Here is an 18,638-nt window from a genome sequence, read left to right on the forward strand (position 1 = left end):
GAAACACATTTCGAACCGAACACTGATTTTGGTAATAAAATTCAATGATTTGCAAGCGTTGCTCGTTAGTAAGTCTATTCATGATGAAATGTCAAAGCATACTGAGCATCTTTCTCTTTGACACCATGTCTGAAATCCCGCGTGATCTGTCAAATACTAATGCATGAAAATCCTAACCTCAAAAAAATCACCCTTTATATAGATTTGTTCTCACCTCTTTTGCGAGTGTCAACTTTCAATTCACAGTTGATAAATACTAAACACAATTATAAATGTTTAATAGTATACATATGTACGTATGTATGATACTTTATAAATAAATAAAGTTTGAAAGGACCGAATTTCAATATTTATCAACTATGAACTAATTAGGGACTTCAAATTGTTCTTTATGATTTAAACGTTGTGATATAATTTATCCGTATGCCCTTCCGAGAGCTTATTCCACTACCTCCTGATTTAATTTTATTTGTCAGAAGTTCTGGTTTCTTTCGAGCTGAGTCTATAATGGTATTTTAAAATCAAGAATAAAATATTTTCTTGGGGATTATTATTCACCCCACCGTAAATAAGCGATGTCTTGTTTTTCTCTCTGTCGGTCGTGTCGTTTTTTAAATAGAATTTCATAACTTCTTCAACCCGACGATTTTTATCAAATTTTTACACGACGAAAAAGTAACCATCATCTATAAAAATCAAATGAAACTCAAAAGTTGAAGTTTACAAAGTTATTGCTTAATGTTCAATTAAAATTAAATTAAATAAATCAGTAATTAAGATGATAAAAGTGTTTAAAGGCTACTTTACAATAAAAGTAGCGATAGTGACGATGATGAGGAAGGAGGAATGATACCATTTAATGTTGTTCCTGTTTCTCCAAAAGCTTGAATCTTTCCTTTTCCGGTGAAGGCTCTTCGGTTTCATGTTGCTGTTCCTGATGTTGTTCTTCATGTTCTTGCTGCGGAACCTCACCCTATAATTCACCGAAACTGTAATCGCTACGAAATATTGCAATGATTGTCTATATCCGCCTGCATTCTTTAAATTTACTACAGCCTCATTCCGTGGAAATAAAATTTGCAGTTGGTTTTAGTATTTCCCTTGTGAATTGTGAATTACTTTAATTTGTATCTTTGAATTTCAAGTCCGCCCAAAACCTAATAAAAACGCACATTAAGAATTTGTTGTATACCAGTGGAATAAGCGATTTAAACCTTTTGCCAACCATTTGCATCTCTTAATAGAAGACTCTTTCTGTTTAGCTTTGGTATTACTATACCCGCTTTAAATTTAGTTTTGCCTGTTTCGTTCAAAAAACCCTTAACTAACTATTTGTTCGTTTGCATCAGCCTTACGAGCGTTTGAAATTGATTTTTGATTTGTTAACTTCAACAGCAAATGTAGACTACTTTTTCTTAAATAAAAATTAAAACAAAAATACTTAACATTTGTCGAGCAGCAATTTCTCTGCACATTTTTCAACAACAGATACCGTCATTTTTACATTGTTGCCGTTTGCTTCCGTCTTACAGAATTTTGAATAATAGTGTTCAATGACGTTTGATGTTTATTCAAGACAACAAAACTAGTGACTAAAGTTGAAAACGACTTGGTGCCGTTTATGACTTTGGCAATAGGGGTGATTGCTCAATTGAATTTGAAAACGATTTGTTGACTTTCGTTATTTTTAAAATGACAATAGAAGTTCAAGTTTGCTTTAACCTTGAACCTTTCGTTAGGGGACAGTTTAGTATTCATTGAAATCGATCCGGAAAACTTTTGAATCGATATTTGACAAAGTTTCCCTTTGATTAGAAATGAAAATTATATACTGATCGATCGGAAATCTCATAGTGTAATTACGCATTTATTTTACTCTAAAAATGCATTTTTCTATTGTTCAAAAGTGAAACAAATCGTTCCACTGATTTATGTTCCAATTCACACAATTCCAATGACAGATTTCTGTCAGCAAAAAAAATTTCGGTGGATTTCAATCAGGAAATTCGTTTCAATGACAGAAATTTTTGATGATCACTATAAATGACTTGCCAAAAAATTTTAAATGATTGGTTTCAATGACGAATTACAATTATAGAATTTTGAATAAAAGTGTTCAATGGTGTTTGACGTTTAAACAAGACCACAAAACTAGTGACAAAGTTGAAAACGACTTGCTGACGTTGGTAATAGGGGTGATTGTTCACGTAGAAACGGGACAAATTAATGTTCAAAAGTGAAACGAATCGTTCCACAGATTTGTGCTCGAATTTCACACAATTCCAATGACAGATTTCTGTCAGTAAAAGTTTTACGGTGGATTTCAATCAGGAAATTATTTTCAATGGCAGAATATTTTAATGATAGCTATAAACGACCTGTCAAGAAAATTCCAATGATGAAATCCAATGATAGCTATAACTGGCTCCTTTGAAAAAAATGCTAGAATATAGTATTCATCTTATTGCACCAATCTTTTGCTGGAAATAAATCTATAACATGTTCAAAACTAACAACAAACATTTTACTAATCGATTTTAATGAAAGCTATAACCGGCCCCTTAGATTTTTTCGAGCAGCAATTTCTCTGTAGTGCTCAAATTTTTAAACGACAGATACCGTCGTTTTTTCATACTTGACGTTTGCTTCCATCTTACAGAATTTCGAATAAAAGTGTTCAATGATGTTTGACGTACAAGACCACTAAACCAGTGACAAAAGTTAAAAACTACTTGCTGACGTTTATGACTTTGGTAATAGGGGTGGTTGTTCACGTAGAAACGGGACAATATTAACCCTTGAACCTTTCGTTGTTTTTAAAATGACAATAGAACCTCAAGTTTGCTTGAACCTTAAACCTTTCGTTAGGGGCCAGTTATAGCTATCATTTAAATCAATCCGGGCAAATTTTTGAATCGTTATTTGACAAAGTTTCTCCTTGATTAGAAATGAAAATTGTTTTTTTTTTTTAAGTGTAATTACGCATTTATTATTCTCTAAAAATACATTTTTTTATTTTCTATTGTTCAAAAGTGAAACGAATCGTTCCACTGATTTGTGTTCCGATTTCACACAATTTTTCGGTGGATTTCAATCAGGAAATTTTTTTCAATGACAGACATTTTTAATGATAGCCTTAAACGACCTGTCAAGAAAATTGCAATGTTTGTTTTCAAAGATGAAAACCAATGATAGCTCTAACTGGCGCCTAATTTTTAAAATAGACAATAGATGTTCCAGTTTCCTGATTTAAAAAAAAAGTAATAGGTAAAACCCGTCTCGATCACTTGTCAAATAAAATCTAACGTTTATTGACTTAAAGCCTTCTCTTGTTGAAAGTGGGACAACTTATGTATGAAGAGTGTCCAAGAACAATTTAATACACCAAATATTAATATTTCTAATATTTTTCTTTTCATAAATTTCAATTGAAGTAGGAGTGGGCCTGTGCATTGAGCTTTCATAAAATTTGATTTGATGATTGAAATTTATCTAAACTTAATAAAAATTGTCATGCAGATGATAAGTTTCTTAAATTTCAATTGAATACCGTGCATGACAAAAGACTAAAATTCATGTCACGCGACAAAAATTACTTTAAACAACAATAATAAAATTTGGCATTGAATAAGTTACTTTTATTTTGTATATTATGTATTTGAATATAAACGAAGTCACTTTCAAATGGCTTGAGTAGAGTATTGTATGATATCATTCATAATCAAGTCAATTCAACCATTAAACTTTATTCCATTAAATTGAAACTAAGTTTTTTTTTCATTTTTCGTTTTGTTCGTTTTTACAAGTTAACACCATTGAGATAAATTTAATATATCAAAAGATTTAGGTACGTATGAAAGGTATTAGTTGTTATAAAGTGTTGAATATGACGTCATTCAGTAAGCGGTTTAGATCTGACTTCAAGTAGGTTTTAGATGTCTTGAAGTAGTGAGCTGTTAAAAATTCATTACCGGGGTCACGCTAGAAAATATACAAAACCACAAATTAATGCAAAGGAGTGGGTAAACTGGTTCTTATTTGAAATTGTTTTGTTTCAACAAAAAACTAAACTTATTTTATTGTTAAAACAAAAACAAGACCAAGAACTTGAATACTTTTATATGAATGTACATATACGTAGATCCCCCTCCCTCCTCCTGAAAAAAATGACTATAATTGAGTTATGTTTTATTTTCTCACACGTTTTGGGCTTTTTGTTAAAAGACGCTTTTATGACAATGGCCAAAAGTAATTTAATGTGGATTCATTCCTACAGATATGTACATACGATGTACGAGTATATATAGAAAAGGTGGGCTTTTGAAAGTTGAACGAAGAGACAAATGAAGGCAGTTTATATGAGTTCATAATAATGAACTAATCTGATATCAAAACAAGTTTTTTTGAGATATTTGATTCGAGCTTAGAAGTTAAGACTCGAGATTATGACGATGACGAGGATCTGACATTTCTTTCTTTAAAAATTCAAAATAAAATCTCCTAATCGTGTCCTGCTTTTCATGTTTGAGATTTAATTTTTTGTTTTGGGTTAATAAATCTTTTAAATAAATGTTTATGGAGATATACATTTTTGGTTGTATAGTGAAAGAGCGTAGGTCTTGTTTTTTTTTTGGATTTATTTGGAATTTGGAGATAACAAGTTTTTCAATAACATTTTGAAAGAATTATGGTTTTAACCAAATACATTTTTTTTAATTAATTAAACTGTTATAAAATGAAAGCTAAATTAATATGCACCGGATTCAATAATATTCTGTTTATTTTATTTTATTTTATTTTAGTTTATTTTGGAACTTATTTTTTGAGAAACTTTTAATCGAATAATTTTTTTAATGGGTAGGTACAAAAAAGGTATATTGCCAATGTTCTGCATTTCGCTTATTGTGAACACACTTTACTTACTTACTTACTTACTTATGTCCTCAGACCTGTTAAGTTCGTTGGAAACCCCTTCAAGAGGCATAGGCCCTCTACTACGCCTACGCGCCATCGTGTACGGTTTCCGGAGTTGCGTTTCAGCTCTCTCCAACTCTTGCCTAGTGACGCTGATTCCGCCTCGACTGTCTTGCTCCATGTGCTTCTTGGTCGTCCAGCTCTTCTTGCAATGCAGTCGTTACCTTTTCGAAGCGTATGTCCAATCTATTGCTACTTACGTCTTCGTATTATAGATTCTATAAGTTCCTGAACTTTCTGTGTTCTATGAAGGACCTCATTTAAAATACGGTTTGGCCCGAAATTCCTTAGGATGTTACGAAGACATCTTTTTAAGGTTTGCATCTTTCTTGTTATGGCTGAAGTAACCTTCCAAGTGCTGCTCCCATAAAGAAGCACAGATTCGACATTTGTGCGAAAGAGTTGTAGCTCTGTTCTTAAGCTGATAAAGTTATTCCTCCAAATTTTTGACAGCGTACCGAACGCCGCTTTTGCTTTGCCCATGCGGCAGATGGTGATGACGACGTCTTGTTCGGTTCCGCGGTCGATGCAAACGATGCTTCCCAAGGCATTAAAAGCTCTCAACTTTTTCCACCGGTTGCGAGAAAATATTTATTTGAGAGGATGGTCTGGTTCCAAGGATGATCATTTTTGTTTTGCCGACATTAATTTTCAGCCCCACAACTTCTGCTTCTCCACACTTGTTGTCATTTGATGGAGATCCATGATCCTATGAGATTACGTTCGCGTAATCCAAGTGCTTTAAATAGGATGTAAAAGTCCATTGGATCCCTCCGCTACCTGACAAAGCTGCGCGCAGTACATCGCTTAACACCGACAAAAACAATATTGGCGACAGAATACAGCCCTGTCTGACTCCACTTCGGATTTCAAAATCATCCGACAACCTACCATCGTGCAGAACGTGACACTTGGATCTATCATATGTTGCTTTAATAATAGCAATTAGTTTTTCTGGGATGCTTCTCCTCCGCAAAGCTAACTAGATATACTCCCTGTTAACGCTATCAAAGGCCTTCTCGAAGTCGATGAACAGCAGGTGTAGCGGTGATCGATATTCAACGCAATGTTTAATAATGATCCGCAGTTTGTTAATTTGGTCAATACAGGAGGATCCAGAGCGGAATCCTGCTTGTTGGGCATCGAGTGTGGCCTCAAGGTGTTCTCTGATGCGTTCCAGTATGACTTCTGCTACTATTTTGGCAACGGCTGGTAGAACGCAAATTCCTCTCCAGTTTTCGCACTTTGTAAGATTTCCTTTTCTTATGAGCTTGACGATAATTCCCTTCTTGCACTCATGAGTGAAGCTTTCGGTGGTCCAGGTTTCTCTTATGAGCGGATAAAGCAGTTCGCTTGATGACGTTGGCGCTGCTTGTAAAAGCTCTGCGGGAATTTTAGCAAGTCCTACCGCTTTGTTGTTCTTAAGTGCTTTAATTGCGGTAACGATCTCATCTTTACTGGGGGTGCGGTGTGGATTCGGGGAATTTGGGTGTTCCACAGTTCGTTAGCGTTAATTGGATTTGATCCTTGATAGCTTCCTTCTGCTAGAAATCGAAGGGTTGCAGCAAGTTTTTGAATTGAAGGAATCGATGAAGATATTATAAATGGTTCTATTTCCCTTCGAACATATAAAAAAGCGTCTTTGCTTAATCTTAAATGACTTTATTTATCAGAACAATTCTACATAATTTACATACACTTACATTGTATCAGCTAAATCCTATATATTTGATTTGTCTCTTGAATTCTTCTTCCTTTTTTCATTTGAAATTGACAATAATATTGCATACATCTTCAAAACAGCAAAAAAATTACTTCAGAAACAAAATAAAAATGGGTGATCCTTCAGTTCTGACAGCTCGAAGCAATTTCGAAATATTTGAAATCGATCGAATTGAAGAACATGCAATTTCATTTCACGTGAAATTGCAAAGTAATTCAATTCACTTTCGATCGAAATTCGAAACATTGGCGATAAAATCGAATTTCAGAAGATTGGTTTCCAAATTGTTCTTTTTCCATTGTCTTTGTGTTTCATCTCCAGTGAAAAATTTTGTTTATATTTTTGAAATTAAATCCAAAAACCACACTGATTTTCCAATCATTCTTAAACTGTCCGTCAAAAAAAAAAGAAAGCTGTAACCCACACTGATAACTTTCCATCAATGAAATCTATAACCAACATGTGGAAAAAATTCCAATTATTGGTTTCAAAGTTCTTTTTATTCAAATTTTCAAAACTGGTTCCGTAACTTCCAATTCCAATACTCAATAAGTGAATCAGCTTAATCTTGTATGAGTGAAAACAAAGAACCATACGGAAAATACGCCGTAATGTTGAATAAAAAATGTTGGCGAGTTTAAATCCAACACCTTTTTTTGGCGGATTCGCAAATTTCACAAATTCAATCAAAACAAAACAAATTTTTAGAAAGCTGTCAAACCAAAAGTGTCAAATTACTGGAATATAGAAGGAAAAAGTCAAACCAAAAGTGTCAATCACTGGAATATAGGAACAACTGCTTTCACCTCGCCGCGAATTCGTTAATAAGGAAAAAGGTCAAATTGAAAACGATCCGCCACGAACCTCATAATCATGCCCCTGGATGACAGTGGTATTTTCGACGCTAACCAACCCCTTATGTGTTATACACATCACGCAAACAAAATTGTTGATTTAAAATTGTTCACTAAACTTTGTATTGCCTTTCTACTAGTGCGAGAACTACGACTGAAAATTGGAGAAAACGCGGTAAAAAATGTTCATAATTTGCAGCCAATGCTCGTTTGTGTACTTTACCATGATAAAAATGTTAAGTTCACTGAATAAATTGACAGTGACAGTTCAAAGATTAGTTAAAGGGTGTGTTTAAAAATTAAATTCTTAACTTTCAAGACCTATTAGAAAACCCAAAAATTTCCATTTCAGTAGCAGTATAATCTTTTACGGAAGGCTAAAACTTGACTCGTAAACGGATGTTTACAATGTAATTATATACTTACATAACAATTGGACATCTTTTCAATGATAGATATTATTTAACACCCTGTATAACGAATATTGAATTGAATGAATTATTATGATTTTAGAAATCTTTGCCTATGTTAAAAAATCAAAAAAAAACCAATTAGGATAGAGTAGAGAACAGGCATGAAAAAGATATACAACTGTCAAAATTGATTGATGTCAAGTGTCAATTAACTGCTTTCCAATTAACTGACATCTGTGAAGTCAAGTTAGAAAACAAAACAAAAATTACTAAATACCTTAGCTATATAGTTCAATTGTCAATTGATTGTCACTTTATATGAAACTTCATAGAATCTGTTTTAAATTAAATTTATTATAATTCATTTTAATATGACATACAAATGACAATTAGAAGAAGAACCCTTAAAAGTTAAATTTAAAATAGAGAAAGAATTTAAGCATAGGAGGAAAATGGACATTTTAAATTTGTATTCAATTACACTGGTCGACAAAATGACGTTTATCTGTACCGTAAACATAACAATACTTTTTTAAATGCCTAAGATGTCCGGGATTCGAATTTTGCCTTTAAATTATTCTTTGATATCAGTTTTTTTTTAATATTCCCCTTTAAAAACGTTAAAAACTATCAAAAACAGTGTTTTAAAAGCTAAATTTAAATTCAAAATATCTCTGAACAGTGAATTGTATGATAATTTTTCTAAAAATTCTCATTAGTTCCGTTCGCGTACTTTCTGCACTAAAATTCGTAAAAAGATATATTTTAAAGAGTGGGGAAAAATTCTCTCACAAAAAAACAAAACTTCAAAAAGTAAGCGAACGTGAAAACAACAAATGTTTCCCACAATTTGAGTGTCAAAAAAAATATAAAATTTTGAAATATCATCGTTTCATTTTGTGTTTAGAATTTATTTATGTAAAAGGATAAATTAAGACAACATGAACTTCAAGCAACATCATGCTGGTCCATTGTTTTTTTTTATGAACAAATTTCATTAAATTGAAACTTGAAAATTGCAAAATTGTTGCTGTTCTTTGGTAAACAATTTTTAATTTTGTAAGTGACAGCAAGAGCGAGTAATTTATTTAATTTATTTAAAGTTCGATCAAATTTGACACTTTTCACATACAGCCCAAAGAAATTTCTAAAATTCGTAGTTTTGCGAAATATTTTACTCTCTTGTGAGCGCTCTCTTTTATAAAAACTACGAAAATTTTGAATTCGAGAACAGGATTTAGTTATTCGAAATTGTTCGTAAAATTAGACTGTTTTAGGAAGGTACGCGAACGGACCTATTAATTATGAGTCTTAGTTTGACTCTCTATGAAGTTTCAAAAAAACCTTGTATTTAATACTTTCATAGTTTTGAAAAATACGTTTTCGAGTTCATTTTTTGTAGTGCCGATTTCGATTCAAAACTTTAATTTTGACTTTATGCTATAGTTTTAAAAATACCCGTTTTCAACATTATTAACTTCCCATAGGAAGTCTTTGTAATGGGTCCGATTTGTCAAATTGAAAATTTTGACATTTCTCGACATTTCAAGATCACTAGAGTCGAAATAAAAGATTTTTAGAAAGATGTGCGTGCCTGTATATGTTCTCGACGTTTGTTTCGTCGTCCATAGCTCAAGAACCAGAAGAGATGTCGACTTCAAATAAGTATTGTTATGCAGATAATAAGGCAGAAAGGTGCAGAATGGGCACTCAGGAAAAGGTATGGGTGGTTCTTTTTTATCATAGCAGTTTAAAAAAAGGTGAACATTTTGGTTAACCCTAAATATCTTATACGAAACAAAAACGCTAGAGACTTGAAATTAAATTTATATAATATATTGTAACGTGATACCAAACAAGTATATTTTTTGAAAAAAAATCCAATTAACGGTTTTTTTATAAATCAAAAAAACTGAAGAAAAAAAATTGCCACCTCGAAAAATTTTACGAATACAAAATGATTTTATCTCTAAAACAATTTTGTGCAAAGAAAAATAATGTTTTCTAAAAAATAAAAACCTAAAAAAACATTACTCAAAGTTGGTAAAAATTGAATTTCGACTCAAATATCTTCAAAAATTTGAGATTATGGCTTCCAACTTATTTTAACTTAGAAAACCTATTATTTTCAACATTCTGAAAATTTTTGAAAAAAAATGGAATTGACAGTTTTTTAAAATATAAAAAAAATAAAAACCTAAACAAAAAAATTTATTTAAATTGGTAAAAAATGATTTTTGACTAAAATAACTTTTTTAAAAACTGGAGATTATGGCTTCCAATTGATTTATACTAAAAATATTGTTTTCAACGTTCCCAAAAATTTTGAGAAAATCGAATTGAGAGTTTTTTACAAAAAAATAAAAACCTAACAAAAAAACAATGCTAAAACTTGGTAAAAATTTACTTTCGACTCAAATCCCTCTTCAAAATTAAAAATGTTTCCTTCAAGTTTTTTGTTTCACAGAAAATATTGTTTTCGATATTCATTGGAAGTTAGCAGTGTGGGTCGATTCCCAGCCTCTTTTTTTTATATTTTTTATAACATTTCAAAAACTTTATATAAAAGATAATTGGCCGTCTTCGTCTGTTTCCATTTGCTCTCCGGGTCGTCGATTTTCTCCAAAATGTCTTGATTCTGAAACATCACCCAATCCAGTAGCAGCTGCTTTCCATTCAGATGAAATTTGATCCCATCCGTTCCGGATAGTGTTCAAATCGGAGGTCAAGTTGTCGTGATTTCGAATTTCAACGTCAATAGTCATTTTTTTGGCTTGAAGAATGATACTTCTTTCATTTAGAGGACTTAGAACTATTCACCAAATCGAAGACATCAGGACGCTTTTAAATTTGTCCATATATTTTAGAACTCCATTTACATCTCTTTGAGCTTCAGCAGTTAAATTATTATCACTTAAGGCTTCTAATGAAGTTCTAAAATTTTTCAGATGATTTGCAAATAGCTTCACTGCCTCAATTCTAGCTGACCATCTTTTATCAGAAAGTTTGTGAAGGGATCCGGGCACATTTCTTCCTAAGAATTTCCCAACGTTGGGCACTGCTGCTAAATAAGTTGAAACACTTTTGAACAACACCAAAAAATTTTAAATCACTTTGAAGTGATTTGATATCCTTTAAATCTTCAGTAAACAACTTATTTAAAATATAATATTACGGAAACCATAATTGAAAAACGTTTGAGTAGGATTTTCCGTTCCCCCGAAACCGAATCAAAAATTTTATTCCCAGCAAAAACCAAATAGGAGAAAAGAAACTTTATAAAATCAGAAACCGAAATTAATATTTGTGTTTGGTTTTAAGTTTCCAGGCCACTATTTTGAAATTGCATATTTTCAAAATAAAATAAATTTGAAATTTACGTTAAATAAAATATATTTAAAAAAAAACACTCCTCATTGCTTTCAATTTCACGGGCCCCTAGAAAATCGCTGACCCGGGGTATTTCCACCCCCCTTTCCCCTCCCTCTCGACTGGCTGATAATTGGTGACACAATTGATTCGTTACATGAACAAAACTTACTTTCCGTATAAATGCTTAAGCGTTTCTTTTTTGAAAAAACCGGTAAAATGTAACAACTTTAGAAGATTTTTCGAATGTTGTCAGAAATAATATAAATATTTCAACTGCAATATTGAAGAAAGGATTTTGGATGCGGAGAACCATCACGAATCTTATTGAGAAAAAAAACTACTGTATAAATTTAGATAACCTCAAAAAGCATTATATTCGTGTTTTTTGGCATTCCGAAAAGAAGTATCTCAAAAACCTGACGTGAATGAAGACAATCAAAACCCATTGAAAAAGTGCAATTTAATTGCCAGGAAGAAAACCTTGCCCTTATACCTTTTCCAAATACCTTTGACTGAAAGCTGAAAACTTCACCTGTCAATGAAACATTAATCAGTTTTTCAAGCTGATATTTTTGTTCACCGATAATAAAATATCAATAATCAATAATTCAATTGAAAAAGAAAACAACAATTAATTTCAAGTCTAGTGGTTTTCTTTAGTTCTTTATCGTCCTATGACATCAGATCATCGAGTTCTCAAGTACTTACAAACCAACCTACTACGTTTGTACATTCCTACTTGTGTATACTCTGAGGTTTGAGTTTTTAGTGTTCTGGCCTTGTTATTGTGTTTTATTATTTTGTTGACATTCGTTCGTTTCCATATCACTTTAAGTCTTTAAAAACTAAAAATGAAACACTTTAACATCTCTCTCTCTCGTAGAGAAACAAAGAACTCCACACTCCACTATTGTCTTAAAGCCTATGAAATATTGCTCACTTTAATGAATGTAGGTTGTATAGGCGGTACGGAAGGTATATTTACATGAATTCGAATTCCAACAACCGGCAAATGAAGCGAAAAAGCTCATAAATTACAAAAATACAAAACACACAAAAATGTATCTCAATCGGTCTCGACGAACGCTGCCACGGCCGGTCTATTCTGCATTCAAAAGCTTTTACCAAAACACCCCCTATAACCGCCCTCAAGGCACAACAATAATGGCGCTATACACTTGATTTTGAGTTAAGATTGAGAACTATAATTCTCGCTATGAGCAGTGAGTCTTGGTGAGATGACTGCTGGTGAAATGATGACGTTTGGCGGCGCGGCGATATGGTGAGTAACCATCCAATATGCCAAAAAGCACATCCATATTATCCCCATATGACAAAATAGAACACTGGCACTGGTACTGTGGCGATATGAGGCTATATCTTGACTTGAAAGTTTATTCAAGTTTCGGCATTCGGTTAGTTTTGAATTGGTCGTCGCTGTGGGATGAGCTTTTTTCCAGCAGCACTCCCTTAACGTTGGTTTTTCTTTTTTTCGAAAAAAAAAAATACTTCTTATAGTAATTTGAAAATAGTTTTTTAATTTACAATTTTGTTGGATTAAATAATAACGCAGTGTTTTAAAAAAATCCACGCGCATTCTTGAATGAGATACAAAAATAATCAAGTGTATGAAATGTTAATGAATCTATTCGACCTTGAATTTATTTTAATATAAAATAATAATTCGGTTGAAGGGCGAGACAGAAAAGAAGAAAAAAATATTGTATTTTGTTCTCATCAAAAAACCACATTGTGTGATGTGCCGAAGTAAAAATTATTAATGATGATGTCATAGCCACTTGAAAAATAAATAATTTTATTTATTTGTTGTTTTTGTATTGATTTTCTTATCAAACTGTCACGAAGCGGCGGTGCCCGGCGGCGGCGGCGGTAGTTTTAAAAATGTTAAAAATATTTGAAAGTATTTACTTACTTCAGTGCGTGATGATGAAATATGAAAAAAGAAAAGTCTCAAATCGAAAATCCTTTCAATACTCAAAAGAAATCAACAACAAACTATCAAATTCCGGAATCTTGATGTGGTCAAATACCTGTCCTCCCTACTGTGGTGTATTAGCCTTGAATTTGAATTTCTCTTTTAACCGCTTAACGGTTGAGGTCTGTTTAGAATAAAACATATTTTGTTTGCTGTCAGAAGAGCATTTTGAAATAAATTTTGAAAATAATTGAAATACATACGAATCAGCTGTAGATACTTTAATTGGTGTGGGGTTTGGTGTTGACCTCCCAATCGATATTATGAAAAAGAGCTTTTCTTTTGCATTTTTATGCATAAGGGAAGAGAATCCTTAAAAGCTTCTTGAGTGAGGTGGCACTTAAACATCTGTGTTGTAAGTTGAAACACACAAAGCAGCATATCGTTTAAAGAAAGAAAATTGGACCATTTCTAAAAGAGTTCTTCCACGTACAATTATTTGCACTTTTTCAAAGTATGTAGTATTTGAATATACTCTCTTGCTCGAAACTACATATATTTAGTGACCCAGTGGTGTTCCAATTCCTGCCCTACGCGATGTCTATTTTTAGAAAGCCTATATTACTTCTTATACGAGAGCCTACTTAGCCTATATGTAGCTGGCGAAATTTTATGCAATGAATTTAATTTACGAATTGAATTTGTTTTTAAAATTCGAAAAATGTTAAACCTTTCACTTTTTTAGTGTTTTTTTCTTTTTTGTTTCGTTCAAAAAAAAAGAAGAAAACGACAAGAATGAGAATAATTTAATTGTTCCTTCTTTTTAGTCTTTGTTTTGACTTGTGTTAGATACAAAACAAAAAAAAGTTAAACAAGTTCTCTAGACATAAAAAGATGCATTTTTATTACATCATCACTTAATTATGACGGCATTTGTTATTTATTGGTCTGCTGTCATTTTTTTTAAAGGGTGTTTCTTTTGTTCTTTATTGTGAATTATTTTTATTTTGGTTCAATATGCTTCGAAATACTACGAAACATTATATTGTGTATGTCAAATAAGTGTCAGAGTAGTGGTGTTTCTTTAAAAAAAATATTGCTGTCAGAAGTGAGTTTAAAGTCTTCAACCCAGCAGAGAGAAGCATTTCATCGATCTTTTCAAACATAATTAAACCAGAAAAATTGAACATTACTTCTTTATTGACAAACAGTGTTTAAAACTTTTTGTTGTTGATTTTCCTTAGATCAGGATGTGTCAGTTTCCTAATGTTCCTAATTTGTGGCTGTCACTTTTGACATTGTGATTATTTAAAAAACTTTTGACATTGACTATTTGACAAAAAAGTGTGCCACTGATTCACACTTAAGTGAAAGTACAGATTGGAATAGCACGGATTAAATATTAGTTAACTCATTATTTTGACAGCAGTTGTTTTTTTGACAAAAAAATAGTTCGATATTGAGACTTTAAAAAAAATACTCATACCAAAGACGTCTTCAAAGTGATAAACATCAATTTCATCCATTTTGGTATCGTCACTATTATAGCTTACATTATTATAATCCACCTTAATAGTTTGACACTGTGTTAAAGTGAGTCAATTGTAAAGTCTTCTAAGAAATCTTTAAATGTCAGAAGTGAGCAGAGGCATTTCATCGATGTTTCAAAACATAATTAAATCAGAAAAATTGAAATCTACTTGTCAATAACCAGTGGTTAAAACTTTTTGTTTGTATTCTTCTTGAATTTCTTCAGATCAGGATGTGTCAGTTTCCTAATTTGTGGCTGTCATTTTTGACATTGAGACTATTTAAAAAATTGCTGTCACTTTTGACATTGACTATTTACAAATTGTGTGCCACTGATTCTCACTTAAGTGAAAATAAAGTTTGGTTTAGCACGGATAAAATAATACTTAACTAATTACTTTGACAGTAGATGGTGTTCCGTCAAAAAATAGTTCGACATTGAGACTTTTTAATCACAAAGCGCATACCAAAGACGTCTTCAAAGTGATAAACATCAATTTCATCCATTTTCATATCGGCACTATTATAGTTTAAATTATTATAATCCATCTTAATAGTTTGACACTGTGTTAAAGTGAACTAATTGTAAAGTCTTCTTAGAAATCTTCAAATGTCAGAAGTGAGTTTAAAGGCTTCGACCCAACAGAGAGAAGCATTTCATCAATCTTTCCAAACACAATTAAACCCGAAAAATTGAACACTACTTATTTATTGACAAACAGTACTTAAAACTTTTTGTTCTTATTCTTCTTGAATTTCCTTAGATCAGGATGTGTCAATTTCCTAAGGTTTCTAATTTGTGGCTGTCACTTTTGAAATTGTGACTATTTAAAAAATCGCTGTCACTTTTGACATTGACTATTTAAAAAATTGTTGCCTACTTAAGTGAAGGTTAAGTTTGGTTTAGCACGGATTAAATCATTATTTTGACAGTAGATGGTGTTCGACATTGATACTATGAGAATTTTTATCAAACATCGCATATCAAAGACGTCTTCAAAGTTATAAACATAAATTTTATCCATTTTGATATCGGCACTATTATAGCTTACATATAATTATAATCAACCTTAATAGTTTGACACTGTGTGAAAATGAACCAATTGTAAAGTCTTCTTAGAAATCTTCAAATGATTCGTACCAAAACAAAGAATAAAAATGGAAGGTTCATAACATTGAGCTGTAGTTTTACGTCTAGTTTCCTTCTTGAAATAAATGAAAATGACATTTAGTTTTTAAATAATAACAAAAAAACATTGGGCAGGTTCAGACGAAAAAGGGATTTAAAGGCATGACAAGTTTCTAGTATTTGATTGGCTATAGCTGCCAAAAAATGGCTTCCAATTAAAGTTACTTTGGTGGAAAGTTGACTGGAAGTTAGTAAAAAAAAATGACAAAATGACAGTTACTCATTTAAGTGAAAGCTGAACTTTATTATTTTCTGCAAAATCCATTTAATTTTTTTGTCCAAAAGTGTTCCTTGTCAAATTGGAAAAGAAATAAGTTTTATTGATTTACAATACAAAATATAAGTCGTGACAGTTTTAGCGTTTTTTAGACAAAATTGCTTTTTTAAACAAAAAAGAATAATATGGTAAATAAATTTTCGAGTTTGAAAAAACTATTTATCTTGCTCAAAATTTGTGTTCAAACAATGCAGTTGTCTGTAAATAAAGTCGCTTATGTTATCTGAACTCTATCCATTTTTGTTTGGCAACCCGAAACCGTTTGGACTGTTTCGAAAATGATAGATTACAAAAAAAAGACAACAAATTTGCATTTTGTAGTGTAATCAAAAAGATTTGTCAGTTAACTTATGTGATGGCTGTCACTTTTAACAAGCACCTTGTTTAATGTTTTCTCGTAGAAAAATGTGTGACCTTTTCAAACTTTATAGGCACTGAACGGACCTATTCCAAAATTGTATTTCGAAGAAATTAACGTTTGGAAAATTAAAACTATAAAATTTGTAATCTATCAAAATTCAAATTCAAATTCTATCAATATTCAATTTCAGAATTATTCAATGAATACAAATCTTATTTTGACGTTTGTGAAAAAACAAGAAAGAGGTATCTAAAGCAAATCCAATTTATTGACTACCATTGACTAACAATTGATTTTCTATGACGTAATGACCCGAATACTGTCTAGACAATTGCTAAACCAATTCAAAGAATTTTCCTACTCATTTTTTGTTTTGTTTTTATATCACTGACTTAAATGGCTTGAAAATATATGCCATAAGGTAAGGTGTAAAAGCTAACTCATTCTGCATTCCAAATGCATTAAATCATTTCGATTCACAGCTTCAAATTATTGTTTTCCAATAATTGTCTTCATTTGTTTGCTTTTTTAAGAAAGATTATATTTGCAAATACAAATGGTTTAATATTTATATTTACATTATCGAACTTCCTCCCTCAAACAAAAATAAAATTTTATATAAGTTTAAAATGTCATTCAACTTTAAAGATCATCTGTCAAAACATTAAATTAAAAATGGCGATTTGACATAATTTATTTTGTCTGTCATTTTTCTTATTTGCAAAATAAACAAAAGAAGTTAACTTGAAAGTGAATAAAGCAAATTTATTAGGTGTGTCTTTTTAGCCATAATTTCGTAGGCAAAGCTTTTATGTTTGATTGTACACAAAATTAACAGTTATTTTTTGCATTGTGCAGTGCATTGTTCATTACGGTAATGTTTGTGTAAAGTGCAAACATTTTCTGTCAACAATCACGTAGGAAACGTAGGAAAAAGTGTTGGCGGTGGTACCCACGCAGCTCTGAATGAATAATACTCTAGGCCTATTATTTATTTCTGGTTTGACATACTTCTTGCCATTACCTACGTGCTTAATTGATTATTTCTTATACCAACCTTAAAATAAAAGAAATATATACAAACTCGTATCGTATGAACAAGCGTTTTATTTAAGTAATTTAAATTGAAAAAATAAACACTATCGATTAATCCATCATTAAAGTTTATTTTTTTTAAATTTGATCCGGATCAAAAATGACAAGTGTTATGAATGCTCATTTATTTTTTTGATCTGTTTGTTTATTTTTCTTAACAATAGTTAATCCATTCACAATAAATGACATATCCGTCAAAATAAGAATTATCAGGATAGAAAACAGGGCCACTTTTCGTGTTTTGTTTTGAACATGTATCGAATTATTTGAATAACAAACAATATTTCTTAATCCAATTGTTTATGTTGTTGTTTCCTGACTGGAATGTCTTCCAAAATTCATTGAAAAATAAGAGCTCCTACTCAAATCCTGACATACATAGGTGACATCGTTTTTATTACATAGAACAAATGTCAAAATTATAAAGCGACATCTCTATTTAAAATTGCAAGAAGCTACTCAATTTGAATTTGCAAATAATGATAACTGTTAAGAAACTTTACAACAGCCTTTATTCTGCTAGCTAGGCATTGTGGTTTATAATCATTTTGACACTTTGATGAGGTGTGCTTAGATTTCTGGACAAAATTGATGTTTTTTTCGTGAAACATGCAACACGATTGGAATTGTTTTTTTTTTTGCTATTTATTAGTTTATCTTCGGGTACGTGTTAACAGAGCTGTCAAATTTTCAGCTAAACATTTTTGTAACAATATTTGATAACAGTATAAGTGCAAAGAGGCGTAAATTTTCTGTAAAATCCAGATCTAAGCAATTGACCTTAATCAAATCAAATCACTGCAAAAACAGAGAAAATTTGTATTTTGACAGATCTAGATCAAAACTAATTTGATTTATTTTATTCATTGAAACCCCATAAACAATTGTGGTTCATAATAATTTCGACTTAAACA

At 31.4% G+C, this 18,638-nt stretch overlaps 1 protein-coding gene across 39 annotated transcripts in view; it reads left to right on the forward strand.

Annotated features, from left to right (window-relative positions):
• Positions 1-18,638, forward strand: part of LOC129942467 (dystonin) — a 290,358-nt gene that overhangs the window by 212,929 nt on the left and 58,791 nt on the right. Inside the window, exon 1 of one of the 39 annotated variants that reach the window (XM_056051424.1) lies at positions 12,761-12,962. The exons of the other annotated variants lie outside the window; for them this stretch is intronic. The gene's annotated coding sequence lies outside the window, so the exon portion shown is untranslated. Of the gene's footprint in view, positions 1-12,760; positions 12,963-18,638 lie in introns of those variants that run through there. 39 annotated transcript variants of the gene reach the window in all.

The sequence above is a fragment of the Eupeodes corollae genome, chromosome 1, assembly GCF_945859685.1.
Source record: "Eupeodes corollae chromosome 1, idEupCoro1.1, whole genome shotgun sequence".
NCBI classification, from domain to species: Eukaryota; Metazoa; Arthropoda; class Insecta; order Diptera; family Syrphidae; genus Eupeodes; species Eupeodes corollae.